This window comes from Pteronotus mesoamericanus, unplaced genomic scaffold, assembly GCF_021234165.1.
Source record: "Pteronotus mesoamericanus isolate MK-2021 breed Mesoamerican mustached bat unplaced genomic scaffold, CSHL_Meso_final contig_94, whole genome shotgun sequence".
Taxonomy (NCBI): domain Eukaryota; kingdom Metazoa; phylum Chordata; class Mammalia; order Chiroptera; family Mormoopidae; genus Pteronotus; species Pteronotus mesoamericanus.
This window is the reverse complement of record NW_026555285.1, coordinates 51,416,892-51,440,218: the sequence shown is the minus strand read 5'-3', so window position 1 is coordinate 51,440,218 and position 23,327 is coordinate 51,416,892. Positions and strand designations below refer to the sequence as shown.

Below are 23,327 nucleotides of genomic sequence, written 5' to 3'. Positions count from 1 at the left end.
TCAGAGAGCCTCGGAAACAGCTCTCGCAGGCTTGTAAATCGGGTCTCTTTGGCACTTGCGTTTTCCTTTTTGTTCCCCCGAGTTACAGCAGAATGGGCGTGTAGCTCCCCTGCGTAACGTCTTATTTTCTGGATCGGATTATTTTTTTATCCGTATTCCTGCTTCATCCCAGTGCCTACATCGTCAATAAATACTTGTTGAAGTACAGAACACATGGGTACATGACGGACTGAATGGTAAACTATAGCAAGGGTACAGCCTGAAGAGCGGTCTCCCCGGTTTCCTAAATCTAAGGAACAGGGGGAAATAATTATCACCTCATTCTATTTTGAAAGGTTTTCACTGAATTCTATGTACATCAAAAGATGGTGAATTTTTCACTTGGGTCCCTACTGATATAAAATTTTGTTTATTCAGAAACCAGCACGTGCCCGTCCAGGGCCTTCCAGGGGGTGAGCAAGAGAGGGAGCGCGCGGCGGCGGGCCTTGCGCAGGCTCCGCCGGGCCGGGCGAGGGCTCGGCGCACTCGGGGGTTTGCACGCGGTCACCATTCCGACCGGCGGACTTGGAGCGGAGCAGCTCACCCTCCGCAGCGTGGGCGGCCCCCCGCCCGTCCGCGGAAGGCGCGGCTGGAGCAAAAGGCGGGCCGGCCCGGAGCAGAGGCGGGCGCGCCGGCGCCCTGCACCCTCGGGCGGCACCGTAGCGCTTCCTGCGGCCTCGCCTGGCGCGCCCACTGCGGGCTTTGCCTCTGCAGCCCCCAGCGTCACCCAGGCCGATTCCTCCAGTGACTCTCTCCCTCCCTCTCTCTCTCCCTGTCTCTCTTTCTAAACACTCGCGCGGGCACACTCTGCGGGCCCTGTTTATAGGGCGAGCCTGACCAGCGCAGCGTCTGAAGGCGCAGCCGCCCTCTGGGCGGCCAGCCTGGTCACCTCGAGCCCGCGTTGCCTCCCGGCAGCCCCCACAGGGTGACAGGGCTGGGCTGCGTCTTTATCAGCTTGACACCGTGCGGCCCTGTGTCGGTGGCAGAAGAGGAACCAGGAGCTGAGCCCCCAGCATCCCGTCCCGTGAGCCCCGGCGAGGGGCGCTTGCAGGGGCTCCGGGGGGCAGGGCACCGGGAGCGGCTGTCACCCCGGCTGCTGCAGGGCGGACGGGCGGACGGACGGACAGCCGGCTGCGCCAGCCACAGGAAGATCAAAGGGCCTCGAGCTTCTCTGAAAAGCGCTGAAATCGCAGCTGCGGATGAGATCACCAGGCAGGGCCCTGCCCTCTGCTCCCCGCCCCCGCTTCCTTCGGTGAGATAAGCCCCGCGCCCGCCCCAAGCCCTTCCTGTTCGGAGCCGCGGGGTGCAGCCTGCGCCTCGCGCCCCCTCAGGGTGCCCGACCCGGCTCATCCCCTGGAGCAGGAGGAAGCCAAGTCTGTCTTCTTTCCTGTTACCCGGCCTCTGCCGGGGCTGCCGGTCTGGTAGGCGGGTGGAAGACCTCGAATGGCAAGCGGGGGCCTGGCCGCCTTCCTGCCCGGTGGTCCCACGCTCCTGTGGGGGCGGGCAGGCGGGCGCGGGCAGGAGCGGCACAGCCGCACGCCGGGAACAGGTGATTGTCTCAGCTGCCATGTCTCTCATGATGCTTCCCCTGGAAAAGCAAGTTCCCGCTTGCCTCACACGCCATGGCCGAGACCCTGTGACCATCCCTCCCGGAACTCAGAGGTGACACGGCGCGTCCGACCTTTAGACACAAAGCTGCCGGCGACGTGAGGACAGTTCATCCCTCTTCAGCGTCTGAGAGCGTCGGTTCGATGTCTTTCACGCCACCTCACAGGCGGCCTGCCTTCCGGTGACCGCTGAAACGCACCCTGTCACCTCAGGACACGCCTGAGACTCGGGCGGTTGGTGGCTCTCGGCCGGGCCGGCCGGCCTCCCCGTAAGGTTGCGGGCGCACGTCGGTGAATTCAGAACTCAGCCTTTTTGTCATTTCCTGCGCGTCCCTGTTCCTTTAGGTCTTAGGATCTTGGCACCCCCCCCCCGCTCCCCCCCCCTGAAAATCTCCCACGGCCCTGACTCTACTGCCACGCCCTTGCCCTCAGTGGTTTCTGCGCACTCGCTAGGCCCCCCCAAAATGCCACTTCCACAGGCGGGCCGCCCCATCCCAGTATTCACAGTCACCTGACCTTGACTTGCCCTTCGCGGGGCAGGGTGCAACCGCCGTCCCCCAGCTCTGACAATATCGTTCTTCTCTCGGAGGCTGTAACTTCCCGGTGTTACATTTCTCCGCGGGATCCTTGGTACCCAGCACAGCGTGAAGCAAATAGGCCTTCACGGGCATTGACTAGAAGGGCGGGAGGGAGGGAGGAAGAGGAGGAAGAAAGGGAAACGCGGGCGAGAGGCGCTGTGGCGGCTAACGTGACATCCGCCCGAGATGGGTGGTTCTCCGGGCGGACGCAGGCCGACGGGAGAGGGAAAAGCCTCCCTAGAGGGCTCGAACAGCACGGTCTCCCTGGCAGAAAGTTAATACTGTGCCGGGCGACCAACAAGCACTTTGTTTTTCGGAGGTGGGGATGATGCCCGACCTTGGAGAGGGCGCTGCATCGCACCTGCCATCCGGAGAAAGTAAGTACGTTTTGAGTAAGGTGGGCAGACGCCGCCGGTGGGCTGGGGGAAACTGCACCCCTTTTTGGAAACATTTTGCTGCCTTTATTTCCCAATAACCGTGTCGTCAGGCAGTACCTTCAGACTCTCCTGGTCCTTGGCAACATACGGTAGCCTGAATCGTAGGGAAGGAAACCCAAGAGGCACGGCCTCCTCTCCCCTGCGCACCAGAGTAGCCGCTCGCCCCACGGAAAGGGAAGAGGCGAGCGCATCACGTCCCCGACTCAGCTACGAGAGGAGCGCGTCACCTGAATCGGCCGGTTTGCTCTGCAGTAGGTACTGAAATCCTACCATCGCTCTCCAACTTCCTCCTTCTAACTGAACAACAATTTCCCCCGAAAGGTCGACATCGTAACTTTGTCAAGCCCGGTGTGTGTGTGCGCATGAGCTGAGAAAACTTGGCACCCGCAGCACGTCTAATTACAGACGTCCGGCTGGGTCAAAGACGAAGGTCAGTTCAAGAGGAAATGGGAGATGCACAGCAAAGGGCACATTTCTTTAGGATGAGGTTTTGGGACCCTGGCCAACACCACATGACTGCTTATTGTGTGGAAGCCAAAATGTAACCGCAAGACGTCTCCACAAGAAAGAAAATAAGAGTCTCTCTACGAGGGGTTCACACACTGAGAATAAAAAGCAGTTCACTTTCGCGGCTTTAACTCGCGGGACGGATGCTTGCGTGGTAAGGGCGACATAGTTGCACACGGTGCGGACTCAGACGGCAGAGGAGGCGGGCGTCGTGCTGGGGCTCCGTTCACGGTCGCATCAAAATTATGGCAACTAATTGTTAGAACCGCCACCATGGAGAACCCCCTGAGGACCCGCTGAACGGAATGAAGGGTATGAAAAAGAAGCTGCATCAAGACTGAAAGGAGGGGCAGAGATGCAAAATGGGCTGGTCCCTCACCCACGCGCGGCAGGTAAGAATCAGGAGGGGCCCAGCTGGGGGTGCCCAGCCGGCTGAGCTCTGGCCTAGGGACCAAAGCGCCATGACTGCGTTGCAGGCCAGGTCCCCAGCAGGGGGCGCGCGAGAGGCAACCACACAGTGATGTTTCCCTCTCTCCCTCCCTTCCCCTCTCTCTAAAAATGAATAAACACAACCTTTTTTAGAAAACTGAAAAGCCTTTTAAAAAAAAAAAACCAGGAAGGATAGTTTGGCTGCAGAGGTCCCTCTTGAGGAGCAAGGGGTCCCGACACCAAGAGTCCCCAGCCAGGAAGAGGCATCCCCCCAACATCCGGCCGTGAAAATCAGCGAAGGTTCCATTGGGGTGAGATGGTGGGGGTCTGGAGCCCCAGGATCCTTCCCAAAAGTCCTGCACATGAACCTGCTTGCTGAAGGACTCCCTCGCTCTGCGCTGGGGCACTGGGGCGGGGTCCCGGACAGCACCATCGCTCCTGGACCGAGCCCTTCAGCTTGAGAAGTGCTCGAGGACCTTAGGATAAAGCAGGTGGATTCAGTGAGAACTGATGCAAAGAGATGGATGTGATTTTAAACATCAGAAATGAAGATTACAATAACTGAAACAAAGGCTATGTTAGATGCGAGGTCGGTGCGGGAAAAGTCCAGCCAGTGTTACTATGCCGAGCACGGTCTGCGTGACATTAATGTGGCCCGGCAGCCGAGGAGAGTGGACTGGAATGTTCATGGGTGAGCAATGACCCCTCACTATCCTAGTCCGGGGGGGTGGTAGACGCGATTGAGTGAGCCTGTGCCCTGTGTGGCCGTCACATTCAAAATGACTGAGCAAGGAGAGCAACGAATCTGCATCAGATGTTACGTTACGCTTGAACATTCCTAAACGGAGACTATTCACGTGACTCAGAAGTCACAGCTGTGGGCAACTGGTGACTGGCAGCTTCATCACGACAACACGCCCACTCATGCGTCACATCTCGTGCAGGGTTTTTGGCGAAACATCAAGTCACCCAGGTGACTCGGCTCCCTTATAGCTCAGATTTAGTGCCCTGAGACTCCTGGCTTTTCCCAAAACCAAAATCATCTTTGAACGGGAAGAGATTTCAGACCATTGATGAGATTCAGGAAAATACAACAGGGCAGCTGATGGCAATTGGGAGAACTGGGAGGTCCCAAGGTGCCTAATTTGAAGGGGACTGAGGCATCATTGTCCCATATACAATGTTTCTTGTATCTTCTATACACTTCAATAAATATCTTTATTTTTCATATTGCATGGCTGGATACCTTCTGGACAGACCTTGCAGATCAACAACAAATTAGACAAAGCAGAAGAGTGAATTAGTGGCTTGGAAAACAAACTAGTGGAAACCACCTAATCAGAACAGGAAAAAGGGAAATAATTTTAAAATATAAAAATAGTCTAAGGAACAGCTGGACAACATCAAGCATAACAACATTTGCATCACAGGGTACCAGAGGAGAAGCGAGAAAGCAAGGGATTAAAAAACCGTCTGAAGAAATAATGATGGAAACTTCCCTATCCCATCAAAGGAAATAGACACACAAATTCAAGGAGCAAAGAAAGTCCCAAAAAAGATGAACCCAAAAAGAAACACACCAACATACATCAGAATTAAAATGCCAAAAGTTAAAAAAAAAGAGAGAGAGTCAAAAGCAGGAAGAGAAAAGCAGTTAATTACCTACAAGCTTCGGTTAGACTGTCAGCTGATCTCCGAACAGAACCTTTGCAGGCCAGAAGGGCTGGGCCTGAAATATTCAAAGTGATGAAAAGCAGGGACCTACAACCAAGATGACTGTGCCCCGCAAGGCTGTCATTTAGAATCAAAGAGACAAACAACTGCCCAGACTAAAAAAGCTAAAGGCGCTCGTCACCACCAAACCAGTAGTACGAGAAATGTTGAAGGAACTTCTTGAAGAGAAAAATGAAAAAGGAGGAGGGGAAGAAAAAGAAGAAATACTAAACATCAAAAACATAAATAATAAAATGGCACTATCTCTATACCTATGAATAATTACTTTAACTATCAATGGCTTAAATGCTCCAAACAAAAGGCTCAGGGTGGCTGATGGGATAAGAAAACAGACGCATACTTAGGCTGCCTACGGAGACTCACTTCAGCTCAAAGGACAAGCGCAGGCTGCAAAGAAAGGGATGGAAAAATAGAATACACATAAATGGAAATAAAATAAAAGCTCGGGTAGTAATACTCGTACCAGACAAAATAGACTTTAAAACCAAGGCTATTCCAAGACACAAAGAAGAACGTAGTATGATGATAAAGGGATCAATCAATCCAATAAAAGATGTAACCCTTGTAAACAGTTATGCAGCTAACACAGGAGCACCAAAATATATAAAGCAAATACTGAGAGACATAAAGGGAGAAATCAAGAGAAATATAGTCATTGTTGGGGAATTTAACATGCTGCTGACATCAATGAATAAACTTCCAAACACAAAATCAACCAGAAAACAACGGCCTGAAATAAGACATTAGACCAGATGGGTTTAATTGAAACTTTCAGAGCATTTCACCCAAAAGCAGCAGGAAATATGAGTATTTTTTTTTCAAGTGCACATGGAACTCTTTCCAAGGTAGGCAACCAAACAAGTCTCAATAAATTTAAGATTGAAATCATACCAAGTATCTCCTCCTATCCCAATGTCATGAAAAAAGACATTAATAACAAGAAGGAAACTAGAAAACACACAAACAAAAGAAGGCTAAGTTATATGCTACTTGTTAATGAAATCCAGAAAGAAATTAAAGAATGCTTTGAGACAAATGAAAATAAAAAAATTAAATTGTAAGTGAAACCATAGCAAACCAGAATTTATGGGCCATAGCCAAAATAATAAAAAGAGGAAAATTCATAACCATACAATCCTACCACAGGAAACAACAACAAAAAGTCTTAAATAAAGAATTGAACCTTACACTAAAGGAACTAGAAAAATAACATAGCCCAAAATGAGAAGAAAAAAGGAAATAATGTAAAGATCAGAGTAGAAAGAAATAAAATGCAGTCTGAAAAAAAATACAGAAGATCAATAAAACCAAGAGCTTGTTCTATGGGGAAAAAAATAAACAAAATTGCCAACCCTTTGAGCAGACTCACCAGAGAGCGAGAGCCCGAGTGCATAAAACCAGGGTGAAAGAGAAGCAACCGCTGGCACCGCAGAGACACAAGGGAGTATAAGGAAGTGCTAACGTCGTCGTAGACCAACAAACTGGCCAACCTGAGAGAGATGGGTAACTTCCTGTAAATATAGAATCTGCTAAGACTAAATCAAGGAAAACAAAACATCTGATGGAAAAAAGCCCTACTAAAGAAATCAAAACAGTAATCCAAAAAAAAAAAACAACACCCCAACAAAAAGTCCAGGACTGGATGGCTTCACAGGTAAATTTTCCCAAATGGTCAAAGAAGACCTAACACTAATCCTTCTCAAACTATTTGAAACAATTTAAGAAGGAGAAGGAAGGATCCCACGCTTATTTTGTGAGACCAGCATTTACCAGATTGCAAACTAGACAAAAATATTACAAAAAATATACAAACCAATACCCCTAATGGACATAGGAGCAATAATCCTCAACAAAATATTAAAAACAAATTCAACAACACATTAAAAAGATCAAACACCATGCTCCAATGGCATGTATTCTTGAAATGCAAGGTTGGTTCAATATGTGCAAATCAAGTAATATGATACACCACATAATCAAAATGAAGGATATTAGTTAGATGGTCATATCCACAGATGCAGGAAAATAATTTGATACATTCCAGCACTAATTTCTGATAAAAGCTCTCAGCACAGTGGGAACACAGGATATATACCTCAACGTGACATAGGTCATAAATGACACGTCCACAGCTGCCATCATACACAATGAAGAAAGGCTGAAAGCGCTGTCCCTACGATCAGGAGCAAGACAAGAATATCTCCTTACCACTTGGAGTCAACATAGTGTCACAAGTACTTAGAAAACCACTCAGACAAGAAAACAATAAATAAAAGGCATCAAAATGAAAATGGAAAATGGAAAACTGTGTTTATGTGCAATTATAATGATCCTATATACAGATGAACCCAAAACAGCCTACCAAAAAAACACTAGAACTGATAAATTCAGGAAAGTAACAGGATACAAAATTAATATTCAAAAATCTGTTGCACATGTATATATCACCAATGAACTATTAGAAAAAATATTAGGAAAATAATCCTATTTACAACTGCATTAAAAAAAAATACCAAGAAATAAATTTAACCAAGGAGGAAATTTTCTATTCCTAGAAAATTGTAAGAAATTGAAGTAAGAAATCAAAGAAGACACAAATAAATAAAAGCATATACCATGCTCATGGATAGGAAAAATAGACATTACTAAAATGTCCATACTACACAAAGCAATCAATAAATTTAATGCAATCCCTATCAAAATACTAATGGTGTTTTTTACAGAACTGGAATAAATAATCCTAAAATTTATATAAACAATGAAAGACCACCAAAACCCAACAGCAATCTTGAGAAAGGCCAAAGCTAGAGGTATCATGCCACCTGATATCAAACTATACTACAGGGCAATGATAGTCAAATCAGCATGGTACCAGCATGAAAAACAGACACACGGACCAATGGAACAGAATCAACAGCCCAAAATAAATGCACACATATATGGTCAATTTATCTATGACAAATTGAGGTAAGACTATACCATGAGTAAAGACAGCCTCCTCAATATTTGATGTTGGAAAAACTGGACACATACGTGCAAAAAAAAAAAATTAAACTAGATAACTTTGTTACACCGTATACAAGAATAAACTCAAAATTAATTAAACACTTAAAGGTAGGGCTCAAAGCCGGCACTAAACAATAGCTGATCATTCCGAACCTCTGCATCACCACCCCACAGCAAGTCCTTTCTAAGGGATGATGGGAATCTTTTGTCAAAGCAGGATTTTAGAAATGTACTTTTGGTGAGAGTGAATGGTGGCTAGACACGATTTTTTTTCTTTTTTAAGCCTCTATGAACAGAATGGTGAGAATCCAGGTGGAGACTCCAAGAAGAAATAACTTTGCCTCCAGAGCCCACAGTGATCAGAACTATGTGTCGCCTGCTGGACAGTTAAAGAAGTCCCCGGGGCAAGGCGCCCGCCCGACCTCTGCGCCCCGGGCGCACGGACGCGCTGTTCCGCCGACCCTGTCGCGCTCCGGCCGTTACCACGGCCCCGCCCATCTCAAGAGGCGCCGGATGGATCTTCGGCGTCAGCCCCATTCGTGTTGAACATCCGAGATGGGTACCACTTGCAGCTTTTTAAAAAAATCGTAAGAGAGGATTGGCGCCTGAGCGCAATGGGCAGAAAGGGAGGTGGACGACGTCGCGAGCGAGGCACTGCGTTTCGCATTGCTGCCGTTGAACTTTCCTGGCCTTTGGGTAAAGGGACATCATTTCCCTAAATGTGTTCTCGTAATAACCTGCCGCCAAATTGAATGATCTTAACAAGGAAGGGAAGAGCCAGTGAGGAAAAGAAAAAAAAAAGAGTACGCAATTTCTTACTGCTGCGGAAGGAAGGGAAGAACAGGCCATGGTGTTTCAGGCTTCCATTGTACCCTATATTCTCACTGTAGTAAAATTGGCATTGAAAACGTTCGGAATTCCCTGCCCCCCCACCCCCCCAATGCAAGTTTCAAAAGGCAAGAACAGAAGCAGAGCAAAGATAGAAAACGTTCTTTCAGGAGAAAGAACCACCCAGCCCCTTGCAACGAGGCCCTCTGCCGGCACCTTTCAGAACTGCACCAAGAAGCCTGCTTGCAGGCGGCTTCGCAGGTTCCCGCTGGGCCGTGGGAGCAGAGATGCCCCGGGCGGGGCAAGGACAAGTCAGCGCGGGCCTGCCCGGGGGTCTCCTTCGGCTGGGAGCAGAGGGCCGCAAAACCGCCCGCCAGTGCTGTCGTCGAAAACAGCACCGACTTCCTTCAGCAAGGCCTTCAGGGAAAGCTGGCTTACATCCTTCAACAAAGTGTAGCCAGCGCCAAGATTTTCAAAAACTGAAGTGACTGATGCTGGGTAACATCCTTCTTGGACACGCAGCCTGGGCCACATAAACTTTGGTGACATCTCTCAGTGACAGCGTTGTTTATGCAAAACAGATTGGCACTGTGTGTCTCGCATGGGGTTGAGATGTTTCCAAAAGGAGGTTCCACGCAGGCCAAAGTGCCCCCCACGCTGACAACGGTCCATCCAACACAGTGGCCCAAAAATATTTTTCTGTTGTTTGAATTACAAAGAAGTTCTTGTGTCTCAACGGGTCATTCCTAATAAAAATATCCCCATTTCTTGGGAAAAGGTTGTTACCAAAAAGAAGTTCCAGAAAATTAACTGAGAAATTCCTAAGAGGCAGAAAGCCCATGGCTTTTGATGTGCAGGCACCAGGGAGGGGCTGCTGGGAAGGGCAGGTCCCCGGGGCGCCGGCGGGGGCGGCGGCAGCTGTGAGGCAGGTGTGTGCTGGGGGGCGGGCGGGGGGGGGGCTGCAGGGAGCATCGCCCTGTGAGCTTGCTGGCCGGTTGCCTCCGCACAGCTTGGGGAAATAGACCAGGAAGCCACGCCTCCACCACTCAAGTCAATTATCCGAATTTCTTCTCCTACGCCGAGTACGCCACGCTTGTTTTCACCTTTGTAGTTTATTTTCTTCTCCTGAAGCGAGCCCAGAGACGCCTGTCCACCCAGGACAAGCGGGGCCTGACTGCCCCTGGGCAGGGTAAGTTTCCCTCATGCCACCCACCCAGCAAATGCTGTTTGACGTAGAACAAGATCATCTTATAGCAATAGGGGGGGACATGGTTTTGAAAGACTGCACAGTAGCTTAACAAGGCATGAGTGAGATACTGTATACAATGTTTCAAGGGAAAGCAACAGAATGAAAAGGAACCCAACAGCCACACAACCTAGCTCCGAGGCCTCCGGCTCTGGGCCTTGGTGTGGATGTTGGGTGAATGTACTGGGCGCGGAGTCAGGCGACCTTGGACCTCACTCCTCAACCCATCGCTGTGTCACTATGTCACATCTGGCACATGAAATGCGCCTTCCAAAGGGAGGCGTCCGACCACTCTTTGTGGAGCAAGTACCTATGCAGGCATATAAACATACGCGCTGTCCAGAAAACTTTCAATCCAGCAAATACTGTGCTTCAGTTTATTTCCATTTTAAAAACTTTTCGTTGCACATCTCTTAGTGGGAAGGTATTGGGCCAAAGGCAGGAAGGGGTACGAGAGTTTAAACGAAGCCAAGTGTGGGTGTTTGAAAAGGATTTGTATCTGTGATAGGATTGGGGAAGCCTTCCTCGCGCAGAAAGACGCGTAAGGATGGAGCCCAGAAGGTGGCCGGGCTCAGACTTGGCCTGAGGAAGGCGGGGCAGCCGGGACGCTGTTCAGGCTGGAGGAACAATACTCCCAGCCAAGATGCAGAAATGAAAAGACGGAGGGATCTCAGTGTTCTGGAAAAGTCAGCAGCCCAGCTGGCTGGAGGCTGAGGGACCCCGAGGGACAGGAGACTGGAGACAGCGCTGAGTCACAGCCGCCCTCGGTCCGCGCTGTGCCCCGTTCTGGGCGCGCACGCGGAATTCCCCGCCGGGCCGGTCCACGCAGCCGCCCCCGGGGGCTCACGCTTGGCTTCCTCGGAAAGGCAGTCTCTCTGACACAAAGAAATGTAGGCTTGGAACCATTTTTTATTAAACTACAACGAAGTTATTCTGGTGCCCGTGTTGAGAAGGGAGTTTCGTCTTTACTTCAGGCTTCCATCCCGGAATGGACTCCATGGGGCTCTTTTAATACGACTTCTCTCAGGCCGACGTCATTTACACGTCGAGGTTTATGTGAAAGCCGGTGATCGGGGATTCGGAGGCAAGGAAGCCCGTCAGGCCTTGAGTGAACTTCTAGCAGGTCCTTGGGAGGAAAACTGTTCTCAGGGGGAAGGGGCACAGAGATGGGCGGGTGAAGGAAGGAAATGCCATTCTTGCCGATAGGATCCCAAACATAATAACCTTGGCTCAGACCTGAGTTTCAAACCAGGCCCTGCCGCTCCCTGCGGCGGGAACGTGGCCATGTGTCCGGCGTCTCTGTGCCTGGGCCTCCCCTTCGCTGAAATGAGAAGGGCGTTCACAGCAGCAGAGCTTGCCAGCGGTGGGTTGTAGAATTACCATCTCCCCAGCTGCGCCCACCGGCTTTGGACGGGCCGCGGGACGTGTTCCGCCCAACGCCATGGGATGCTCGCTCCATCCCTCTGCGATTAGAACGATGCCGGGAGCAGGCCGCTCTCCCAGCCCCGGCGGGACCGCCAAGAGGACACGCCAAGTGGCGACGCGGCTGATCTACAGCCCATGTGAACGTGAAGGAAAAATAAACCTCGTTGCTGTCGCAAGACAGGGACTTGGGGGTGTTCCTGCTGCGAAGCCACGGGCCACACGGCCCCCCGCCCCGTGTGTTATGACGATGGAATGAGTTAACCCGTTGTGTACGCCCTTGCACGCCCTCCCTGAGGTCAGCTCCTTCTCGCACCCCGCGCTGTACCCCAGAAACCTGGGCACGGGAACCGGAACGTGGGAGGGTCAGGAAGAATGGGAATCCCTCGGCCCAAGCTGCACCCGCTGCTGCCCCCTGCGCCCCCGATCCAGGGCCACGGCCCCATCCACAGCCCCGGCTCCGTGCCCCTCAGGGAGCGCGACGGCCTTGGCCATTTCGTCTGTGATGGGGGTTCCCACGAGAACATGGGGGGGGTTGTCCATGACCCGGCTTCTCCCGGCAGAGCCCGCCTCGGCCCTGCTGAGCGACCCGCACGCCTCTGGTTTCCCTCCGTGTTCTGTTAACGACTAGAGCTTGAGTCCTTTGTTTAGGTGGAGTGGGACCGGGGCTTATATGTAGAATCCTGCTTTTACTTAAAGGATTTCCCTTTTGTAAAACAGCGTAAGACATTTCAAAAACAAAAAAATCTTTGACTAAACTCAATTTAAAAAAAAAAACAAAACATGGAAATGGCAGAGAAAACGCCCAAGAGATGGCGCGGGGATTCTCGAGGAACTGGGTGGGGGCGGCAGGGGGCGGGCGGGCTGCAGGCCCCGAACGAGGGGAGCCTCCTGCCCACGGCCCTGCGGCTCCCTTCCCTCCCTCCCTCTCTCTTCTCTTCTCTTCTCTTCTCTTCTCTTCTCTTCTCTTCTCTTCTCTTCTCTTCTCTTCCTTTCCCTTCCTTTCCCTTCTCTTTTCTTTTCTTCCTTCTTTACTTCCTTTCTCTCTTCCTCTTTCTCTTTGTATAAATCTGGAGTAACTCCACCTCCTCCTGGAGTTCACCAACTCCACCTTTTGTGCCTGCCCCATATCTTATTAAATTCGTATTTAAAAAAGAAAAAAGAAAAAAGCAGCATGACCACAGACGACCAACGTGCAAACATGTCACGAAAGAAACATTCCTCCTGTCGGGCGCAGCCCGGGTTTGGGGCAGAGCCCGCCCTCCCCCGACGAGACCTGCGTGCCGGTTTCTCTCCTGGCGACCAGCGAGCCGAGCACCTGTGGCAGGTAATGCAAACGACGGCAGAGGCGGACCCCTCCCCAAGAGGCCGCGAACCCCGTGGAGCTCGTCACCGACGGAAAGCCGCCCGCGGCCGCCGCAGCAGCAGCGCAGGCCGGGCCCAGCCGCGGTGGGGCGCGCTGGGACGGCGCGCTGGGCGCTGGGGCGCGGCTGGCCTCCGCGGTCCGGGACGGCCGCCCGGGTCGCTCCGGGCTCTGCCCGAGGACGTCGTAAGGATCTGTAGGGGCTGCAGAGTCGCTCGAGCTTAGTTGGCCTGCCATGGCCGCTCTGCCACAGTCTCCGCGCAGCCTCGGGGCCCGGGCGCAACGGGAGGCTCCTTTCCTTAGCCAATGAGGGGGCATCTAACTGCCTCACAGGGGCGCCGTAAGCACCCTGACTTACTGCGTTGCACATGCGTTCCGTGAGCGGGGCTTCTAACACAGTATGTGCCTGTTAGGGAACGTAGGCAGCAGCTTCTCAAAAAATTGCTCATTCTTGCCGCTTGGCGGTCCGTCTTCCCCTCGGACGCCCCAGGAAGGCGCTGCAGTTTGCAGGCCGAGAGCCTCCCCGGGGTCACGGAAATGACCGCCATCTGCCCCACAGAGGCCGAAGACAACACACCTTTGTATGTTCAAAGCTCACCTCTTTTTAAGGGCACACACATGTATAGGTCAATCCCTTTTTCTTAACATAGTTACAGCTTTACCTGGGTCGCACAAAAAAATAGCACGTATCTGAAATACGTGCGAAATCACATGTTTTTTACAGATAAAGGCACAGCTGCAGCTTGTGTTTATCTGACTTCCAACTTTGAGACCCCCAGGAATTTTTGAAAAACAGGAGGAGAGCCCCCGGCCCACCAAGGATTGGACGGAGTGATTCCAAGGGGCAGGAGGGACCCCGGGCAGCGTTCAGGCCGCGCCTGCCAGGCTCTGAACCCCTGGCCGCAGCGCCCATGTGCGATTTAGAAACGTAGCTGGGGCACCGGAGAGTCACGGGGTCGAAAGCACTCTGTCCCGTAACACGTAAACTATTAATGGACGATCCAGACAAGTCATGAGTTGTTATAAAGACCCCAGAAACCAAAAAGAAATTGGCAAAATGACAGGGAGACTTCTTAAAACCAGAAGTGGCAAAACGGAAGGGCGGCTGTTTCATGGATACCCACGCTGACTGGCACCTTCCCGGGTCCTTCCCGCTCACCCCCCTCTTTGAGGGTCTTCTGTGCTGACTCCACGCTGAGAACCGCCTGTCGGGGCAGGGGGGGTGGGGGGCTGCACAGGAATTAAGGGGGAAAGATAGACGCAGTCACCAGCATGGTCATCGCCAGAGGGAAAGGGGGTGGGGGAGGTAGGAGGGGGCACAGCGGGGAGCGCGCTGCGCGGTGTGCAGGTGACGCGCTGCGGAGCTGCGCCCCTGAAACCAGCGTGGTCGCACTCACCAGCGTTGGGACGGTGGGGGGTTTCACCGCCCCCCGCCCGCACCACCCCTGCGACAGCGTGTCTGCGAGTGCGGACTCTGACTAATGAGTGGCCCGACAGGACACAGCGTGTTTGTTCAAGGATCCTAGGAACCGACTGCAAAAGACACAGACTCGGCCCTCCCAGCGCTGGAGACCGGCTGGCCTGCAGCCGTCAGCCGGGAGGACGCACCCCCGACCCGCAGGACCAGCCCTGGGGTCCTTGCCGGGCCGGGCCGCGCTGGCCTGCGGTGCAGGCTCTTCAGCACTGCCCCCTCCGCCGCCCCCCCCTCCGCCCTGCTTCCCTCTTTCTCCTCCTAAACCCCCCGCCCGCACTGAGACCCCACGACGGGCTCGGACACGAGAGTCCCCGTCTTCTCAGGCGGAGGCCCCCGCATAAAGCCCGTGCCTCCCCGCCAGCACCGGCCTCTCGTCTGGCGTTTGTTGCAGCAGGCGGCCGGCCCCGCGGCCGGCGAGAATGTCACCCCCAAAACTCCGCTGAGAAAAAAGGACCGACTCTCAGGATGGACCAGCCCAGTACGGCGCTGCCTTTCGAGTCAGAGCTGGTCACAAACCTTTGGAAGGACACGCTTCTCACCCCAAGCCAGCACCGCCCCCACAATGCTCGCACGCGGGAGACCGTGTGGGTTCACCCCGAGAAAAGCTTCCCAAGACCCCCCGCTGCGCTTCTTTGAACCCATACCTGGGTGATCGGTCTGAGCGGGACTCAAAAATTCTCGACAAAGTTCATTGTTACCTATAAATCTCATCTTTCTCTCTCAACTCGGTTATTCCTGTTACAGAAAGAGGTACAGCACAGAAAACCGTAGCAGTTCGCACGGTGCGATTTTCCGCGGCCCGGCCCACCCCCGGCTGAGACGCGCTCAGGCGCCCGGGCCTCCCCATGCCCTGGGGACAGCCCCAGCGCCACGCTGGCGAGGGGACGCCACCGTTCACGCACGGCTCCGCTCGCCCGTTCGACGGCCGTTTCTCCAGCCCCGCACCCTGCCGGACAACGTTCGGTTGCCAGGCTATAGCGGGAACCGCAAGAGGGAAGCTCCTACTTCCACGGAACCCGCACCCCTTCCACGGAACCCGCACCCCTGAGGGAGGGAATAATGAAAGAAGTGAGTAAATTAAAGCACTTCGATGACAACGACTGTGAGGAAAATGAGGACAGTGGACAGGATGAGGAGCGTCGTGTCCAGTGACAAACGTCGACAGGGCGCCCGGAGAGCCTTCTCTTGGAAAACGCCATTCGGGCCATGACTGGCGCTGAAGGCGCATGTTGAGAAGCGCAAAGGCTCCGAGGCGGGGACACAGCGCAAGCAGGTCAGACGCGGCAGGAGCACCCGCGAAGCTGGGAGGCGGGGCCGCGGGGGGTGAGGCCAGAGAGCCGAGCGGGCGGCGAGGAGGCTGCCTCGCCGAGGAGACGGAGGACGGGGCCGGGTTTCAGGCAGAGGAGCGGCGGGGCCTCGCTCAGACATGGCGGACTCTCTCGGCCGTCCCGCGGGAAAGAGAGCGAAAGGGCCAGCAGGTTGGCCAAGGGGCCCCCTTGGTCTCCACCAGGTCATGGCACAGGTGTCATGGCGCGGGTCAGGCTAAGAAGGGCCAGAGGTTACTGGATCCTGGGTGTATTGGGAAAGTGGAGCCAAGAGGGTCTGTTTTTCCTCTACACGTAAACAAGAGAGAAAGAGAGGCCTTGCTGGCGTCTGGACTTAGCAACTCCGGGGAGGCGGGGAGACCTCGGCAGGGCCCGATGCGGGCGGGCGGGCGGGCGGGGGAGCTCGGGGCCGCGCAGGGGGCCCCGCAGGGCCCGTGGGGGCCCTGCCTCAGGAGAGGCGCCTGATGGGGGCCCCGGGAAGGAGACGCCTCACGGGCAGCGGCCAGGCCCGTGTCTCGTCCTCCGGAGCCGGGCTGTCCGGCCTGTGGGCGTCTCTGGGCTGCTTTGGAAGAAGAGTTGTCCTGGGCCACACATTAAATACACTGTGACAAGTCATCGCAAAAAACAAAACAAAACAAAAAAAAAACTCATCACGTTTTAACTTCATTTACGGTTTTGTCTTGGGCCGCACTCAGAGCCAGCCCGGGCCGCACGGGGGCTGGGCACCCCCGCTGGAGCTCCGTGGCTAGAATCTGCCCCCGTAGAGGCTCCCACCCTAAGCAGCTCTGCCCGACCTCACTGGGGGACGTGAGCGAGGACAGATACTCCCACAGTGGGTTCCGTGTGTGGCTCAAGGCTCCCCCTGGGCGCGGCCTAGATAACAGCTCGGCACGGCTGCGGAGGCTGGAGCACGGTGAGGGGCAAGCAAAGCAGTCTCCGAGAGGCCGCGTTACCCGGGAAATAATTTGGAACTTTGAAATCGCAGGCAAACATAAAAATCTCTCTTGAAGCGCACGGGGAAACCAGCTATGGCTGACCCATGACCCCCGGTCGGTCCACTATTTGGTGCGCGGTATTTGCATAGTGGCTACTTTATAAGATTAAATCGTTCCCTGTATTTATTATTGACCTAATGCGTTTCAGCTGCTGTAGCGTGTGGTTTACAAATCATCAGGAGCCTGGCACATCCGTGGTCAGGGGAGAGCCAAAAAAGATGTCATCGTCGTGCCTCGGATTGAAAACCGATCTCGTTAGGAACACACAGAAATATTTTAACAAAGAAGCCAGCGGCGGCCCCGCCTCGCCTACAGCGCCGCGGGGCTCCCCGGGGCCCGGCTGCCTCAGGAGCAGCGGAGGGAGACTGTTCTCAGTGAGGGGCAGGTCTCGCATTTGCGAGGGTAAAGGTCACTCGAACGCTTGGTCGCTAGGGACGTGCTGTGGGTCCTGCCTCCAGGGAGTGCCCACTCTGAATTTCAGGAGAAAAAAAGATGCCTATGTTGACAGAATTTTGGGGGGGGGGGGAAGGGAGGGTTTTTTTGAAGATTTTATTTCTTTATTTTTAGAGAGAGAGGGGAAGGAGAGGAAAAAGAGAGGGAGGGAAACATCCATGTGTGGCTGCCTGTCATGCGCCCCCTGCTGGGGACCTGGCCTGCAGCCCAGGCAGGTGCCCCGCTGGGAATGGAACCGGCGGCCCTTTGGTTCGCAGGCCGGCGCTCAGTCCACGGAGCCCCACCGGCCGGGCTGTGCGTGGAACTCTTGGACACCGTCATTCCGTCTCACAAAAAGGAAAATACCCGCCGCCCCGTACCTGTTAAGACTCCTCGAGAAACGGCAGGGAGCCCCTTCCTTTCACTCGTTCGCCCCTTCGCTCGAAGGAGCCCCCCTGAGCGCGACGGTCCCCACGTTCCGTCGGGCGGCGACACCGCTTAAGGCGGGACTCACGGCAAGGTGCTGCGAGCAGTTTTCAGAACGGGTCTCCAGTCTGAAGAGGCAGAGTTTAAAGTCGGAACGACATGTGGCGGGTTCCCCGAGGGCTACTATTTCCGGGCAGCCTCGCGGTTTGTGGCTCAGGGGGCCCTGCCGTATTTCCCTCAGAACGGGGGAGAAGCGTGGCCGCCGCTTGAACAGCTCCGTCTCGGAGCCAGACTCCGCTCCGGCCCCAGCTCGGCCGCCTGTGAGCCGGGGGAGCCTCTGGCGAAGGCCCGCCCCTCCCTGCGCCCCAGCACTGTCGCCTGGCCACTGTGTGCATCCCGTGGTAAGTGGCACTTGGCATTGACTGGCAAACAATAAATGCTCGGCGAAGGGGCCCACCGCTGGTGTTTCTGGAGCCTGGAGAGGAATATAAATGAAGCCTCTTGGCAAAGGGACCCAAAGCCAGACGCCAGTCAAAGCGGTGAAGATGGGTTTTATTCAGAAACTGTTGCAACTGGGGAAAAACGACTTCACTGAGGAGCTGGACGTGAGCAGGATGAGCAGGAACCTTCAGCCAAAGGCCAGGGCGCGGAGACCGGGGGTAGAAAATGACTAAGAAGAGAGAGGGAGCAAGGGCGAAGATTCTCCGTAAAATGACTGAACAAGATTTTTGCTACAGCTGAGCTTGGCAGGCCCAGCCGGGACAGGGGCCCAAGGTCAAGGCCTGGTCAAGAAAAAGGCTGGGAGTCCAGCCAGGGAGAACCCTGGGCAACAGCACAGGGGGACACAGGCTGCAGGGGCCACATCAAGGCACCGACAAGGAAATAAGGCCGGTGCCCCGCGTTGTTCTATCTACTGTACTTCTTACCTGCATGTGCGGTCCCGTCAGGCCCAGCGCCCCGCCCCTCGGGCGGCAGACGCCCCCGCGACCCCCGGAGCCCCCCACGCGTGGGGGCGGGGGGGGCGGACACTGGGGGCGGACAGCAGGGCCCCGAGGCGGGGAGCTCCAGGGTCATAGGTCGCCCTTGTCCCCTGGGCTCAGTGCTCTGTGCCCCGTGGGCGAGAAGGCGGGCGCCGGCGTCGCAAGCCTGGGGCGCTGCCGGGTCTCGCATCGGAGGTGCCGCTCTGAGGCAGCGCGCGGTTACTGTCTGCCACAGGGTGACGGCGTCGTTTTAAAAGCTCCAGCAAACCGATCCGACAGTACGAGACGGAGGAGAACGTTTCCCGCCGCCCGTTTAGACTATTCTGTCCAACACATACACGGACGGTCATCATCACATCATCTCCAAATTGGCTTCACGGACATAAAAACGCACACCCGTTAGCGCGTGATATCAAAAGTCACAGTACGTATTAGATATGTATACTACGTGTGTATATGTGCCCCACGTGTGTATATGATCGAATTGCGTCCCCCGTACCATCGATATACTGACGCCTCAGTCCCCAGAGCACTTTCACCTGCCGACAGGGCCCGCAAGGAGGGACTCGCAGTGACACGAGGTCACAAGGCTGGGGCCTCAGGCCACTGGGGCTGGTGTCCTCCTACGGAGAGGCCACCGCAGAGGCGCAGGGAGAAGAGCCCGCGCAAGGGCAGCCGCTCCCGAGCCAAGGAGAAAGCGCTCAGCGGGGGCCACGCCCACCCGGCCCTTGACCTTGGCCGTCCGGCCTCCAGAACCGCAAGAATCAGCTTCTGTTGTGTGAGCCGCGTCGGGGTGACTTCGTGACAGCAGCCTTAGCCAGCGAACACGCATCTCTCCACAGAAGCCCAGGAACCAGCCATTTTGAAGAGGAGGAAATTGTCACGGAGATCGTGCTGTTGCTATAATTTATAATAACTGTTGTGTCTGCTCCCCCAGAGAACCCTAAGACAAAAATACCCCCTCAGATGCCAAGAAAGGCGACTTCGCTCTCTATCTCTGCCCCCTGACCACGTATGTGTAGGGTAAACTATAACTTACCTTTGTTTCTTCTTTTTTTTTTAAGATTTTATTTATTTTTGGAGAGAAGGCAAGGGGGGAAGAAAGAGGGAGAAAAACATCCATGTGTGGTTGCTTCTTGCACGCCCCCTACTGGGGACCTGGCAGGCAACCCAGGCCTGTGCCCTGACTGGGAGTCGAACCAGAGACCCTTTGGGTCACAGGCCAGCACTCAATCCACTGAGCTACGCCAGCCAGGGCCATTTCTTTTGAGAAAGAAAGGGGATGCGGTTGATAATTATGCCAGGAAAAAGGTATAAACGGAGGCTGATCCACGGCAAGAACACCTGGTCACGGTCCTCATGGAGCTCATTCATTCAGTCCGTTTATCTTCAATGAACAGTCACTAAGGGCCGACCAAGCCCTGAAGTTACAGAAGTGAAAAGCGTAAGGTCTGCGCCCAGGGAACTTACCGTGTATTTAACAAACGGAAAGAATTTAGTCTGTGTTAACCACAACACAGCGCCGGGCTCCATGGGAACATGGCCCAGGAGACAGGAGCTGAGGTGCGGCACTGGGAGGGGCTTTGGAAGGGAGGGGAGACGAGGGGCGCGTCGGGGAAGGGTGCTCCCGAGAGGCAGCGTGGAAGCCGACGACCCTGGGCTAGAGGCCCTGTGGCCTTAAGAGATTGAGTGTCTTAAGGGACTGCCCTTCTCAGCCGAGAGAAGGGCAAGTTCAAGACAGGGCGGGGCAAAGAAGCGCCCCCTGTCCGCGCACCCACCGTGTCTGAACAGAGCAGGTGTCGGAGGACACACTGGGAGGGCGCCTGGGAGCCCTGCTGGCAGCCTCTGTCCCCGAGGAGCACGGACGGCAGGCTTTGTTCCGAAGCGTCTGTCGCAAAGCGGCCAGAGCCCATTTGGCCCCGTCAGAAACGCAGGTTCTTTTTCATCTTTCCAGTGTTACACAGGCCTAAGTGACAAATGAAATGGTGATGCCTGTAAAGTGTGCGGCCTGGCGGTTGGCTACCCCCCACGGTGCGGAAGGACCGTCCCCATCGCGTTAACGGACCCATCCAGCCCCTCGCGCGTTTTCTGTCTTGCTTTTCTTTCGTACTGAGGGCGCTTCTCCACTCTCAGCAAATCTGAGCTATACAGTCCGGTGCGGCCGTCAGCTGCGGGCACCGCGGGCCGCGCCAGACCGCACCCGGCTCGGGCCGGAGAGCTCGCGCCCTCTCCCCAAGCCGCCCCGCTCCCGCGCCCAGCCCCGGCCGCCAGCCTCCTCCTCTGTGCCTCTGCGCCTCACTTTCTTTTAACACTCCACATATACGTGACACCACCTCGGAGGCAGGTCATTTGGAAACCTGTCCCTTGAGGTGCTGCGTGTGTGGCCCGCAGCCTCAGCTCCTCGGGGAGAAGTGGGTGCTTGAGGCTCCCCGCACTGGTAAGGCCCAGCGCCGGGGGGGGGGGGGGGGGGCGGGGCTTCACAGCCACAGTGTGGGTCCCAGCCTTTCGCATCCTTTCCAACGCAGGTGTTTCCTCAAGTCACCTTGCGGGCAGAAGTCACTTGACCAGTTTCTGGTTCTCTCGGAGGAAAACAGTCCATGGGCAGCTGAATGCGCAGCGTGTCTGTGGGGAGAAGGAGCTGCCTCGCAGGTTCCTCTCTGAAAGATCAGCCGCTGCCCGAGGTGGCATGAGGTGGAGCTACGCGTCCCCCTCCTCTTCAACCTTAACTATCATTTCGCAAGTCCCCAGGTCAATTAACCGTATGTCAGTGCTCACGAAGGCCAGTGTGTGTGTCGTGCCCCTCCTCTCCATAGTCAGAATTGATCAAGAAATATGGGGGAAAGTCAAACAGGACTCAAGAGAGAGCCTTTCTTGTTGGCAGAGCTACCTGGGACCTCATGGGGACCAGTGTCAGAAGGAGATGTGGCGTTTTATTTTAATTATACAACGAGCAAAAAGAAAATCTAGACAAAGAGGTTGAGATAGTTTCCTGTCTAAAGAGAACTGACAGAGTTAAATATGGGTAAGATCGACTTTAGCAAAATCAATGAGATCACAGTGAGAAGGTTAATCATCACCAGGCTGGTAAGAAAATTCAATTTCCCAGGACAAATACAGCCTGTGACCTAGTGAACCAACACAGCTTCCTACAACAAACATTTGAATAAGCTCCGCGGTTAACAGTCTTAATATTAGAGATTATAACATAAGGAGATTAAAAGTAAAACTGTCTTTCTTTACTCTTATCCACAATGAAGCGGTAAAAATCAGCCTTAGCCGTTGAATTCTTCAAGTCCTATCAACAGTGTTTATCCTGACTCTGTATTTCTTTCCTTTTAAACGAGGCTGACCTTACCTGCCATGGCAGGCAATCCCAGGCTTGCTTGACATGCTTAGCTTCAAGAAGAGAAGGTCCAGAAGACCTGGGGATAGAAGGTCAGCGTGAGAGTGTGGCCGAACCCAGGCTCCGCCGCCGGCTGCCACAGAAGCCCAGCCCGTGAGCCCCGTGCTGGCGAGAAGGAGAGCGGCTGATTCGAGTGCCGGCATTTCCAGAAGACGGGCGGGTTCCTGTCCTCAAAAGCCTATCTTCTGGCCTCTGGCCAAGCCAGCGATTCTTACAGGGAGTTGGTGGGAATTCGAGAGGGGGACCTTCCCGAGGGGACCCGCCGTTTCTCTCGGGAGTAAGGGGGCCACTGAAGGGGGAGCCAGGCATCTTCTTCCCCAGCTCCGGATTCTCTCCCCGTTCGCATCAGCATCCCTCCTTCCGGGACGCCCGTGGTGCGCAGTGGTTCCCGGCCGACACGGCGCATCTCACAGCTGCAGCGAGGACTGAAGCGCAGGGTTGACAGAATTCTGATCGTTAGCTGGGAGGTTAACAACTTACCCTCTCAGTGCAGGCAGAGGTTTTGGCGAGGAGGGAAGAGAGGGAAAGCAGAACAAAGAGGGAGTGGGTGGGGCGGACTGTAGACAGACAGGCAGCGTCCTTGCTGGTCTCCATGGGGAGCTCTGCGGTCAGCGTCCTTGAGGCAGAGGGCTCTGAGGTCAGATGGTTTCCTAGGTTTACACAGGAATGGAATCTGTTGATCCTAGTGAAGTGTATTTAGAAAAGAAACTCAACGTGTAAACTCTAGCTATGAGGGGAAAATCAGGTCAGAGTAACAAGCTGGGTTTAATATTTACTAAGATTAATATGGGCAGCTTCATATAGGTAGAGTGTGTTCATTCCCCATTACAAGAGGAAGGGGCGGAAGGAGAGAGACACATAGAGACAGAGAGAGAGAGAGACAGAGACATAATAAAAGCTTGCTCCCAAAGGGTTGGTGGAAGTTCCAATTCATGACCCGCAGAAACTTAGAGAAAGAAAAGATTGGTCCCCCCAGAGATAATGTTGCTCAGGAAGAGCATGAAGAACGGGACGAGGTGCCCAAAGAGGGGATCTTGGGGAAAAGATACAACAAAGAAGCCATGGGAAAATAGACGCCGGGGAAGGCGAGAGGCAG

General features: G+C 54.2%; 1 long non-coding RNA gene across 1 annotated transcript; it reads right to left on the bottom strand.

The window, feature by feature from the left end:
* Window positions 1-20,758: 20,758 nt before the first annotated feature.
* LOC129081144 (uncharacterized) lies at window positions 20,759-22,815 on the bottom strand. The gene is made up of 3 exons (XR_008530260.1): window positions 22,712-22,815; window positions 22,184-22,250; window positions 20,759-20,794 (listed from the first exon to the last, which is right to left on the bottom strand). It is a non-coding gene; the product is annotated as an uncharacterized LOC129081144 (long non-coding RNA).
* Between the last annotated feature and the right edge of the window lie 512 nt (window positions 22,816-23,327).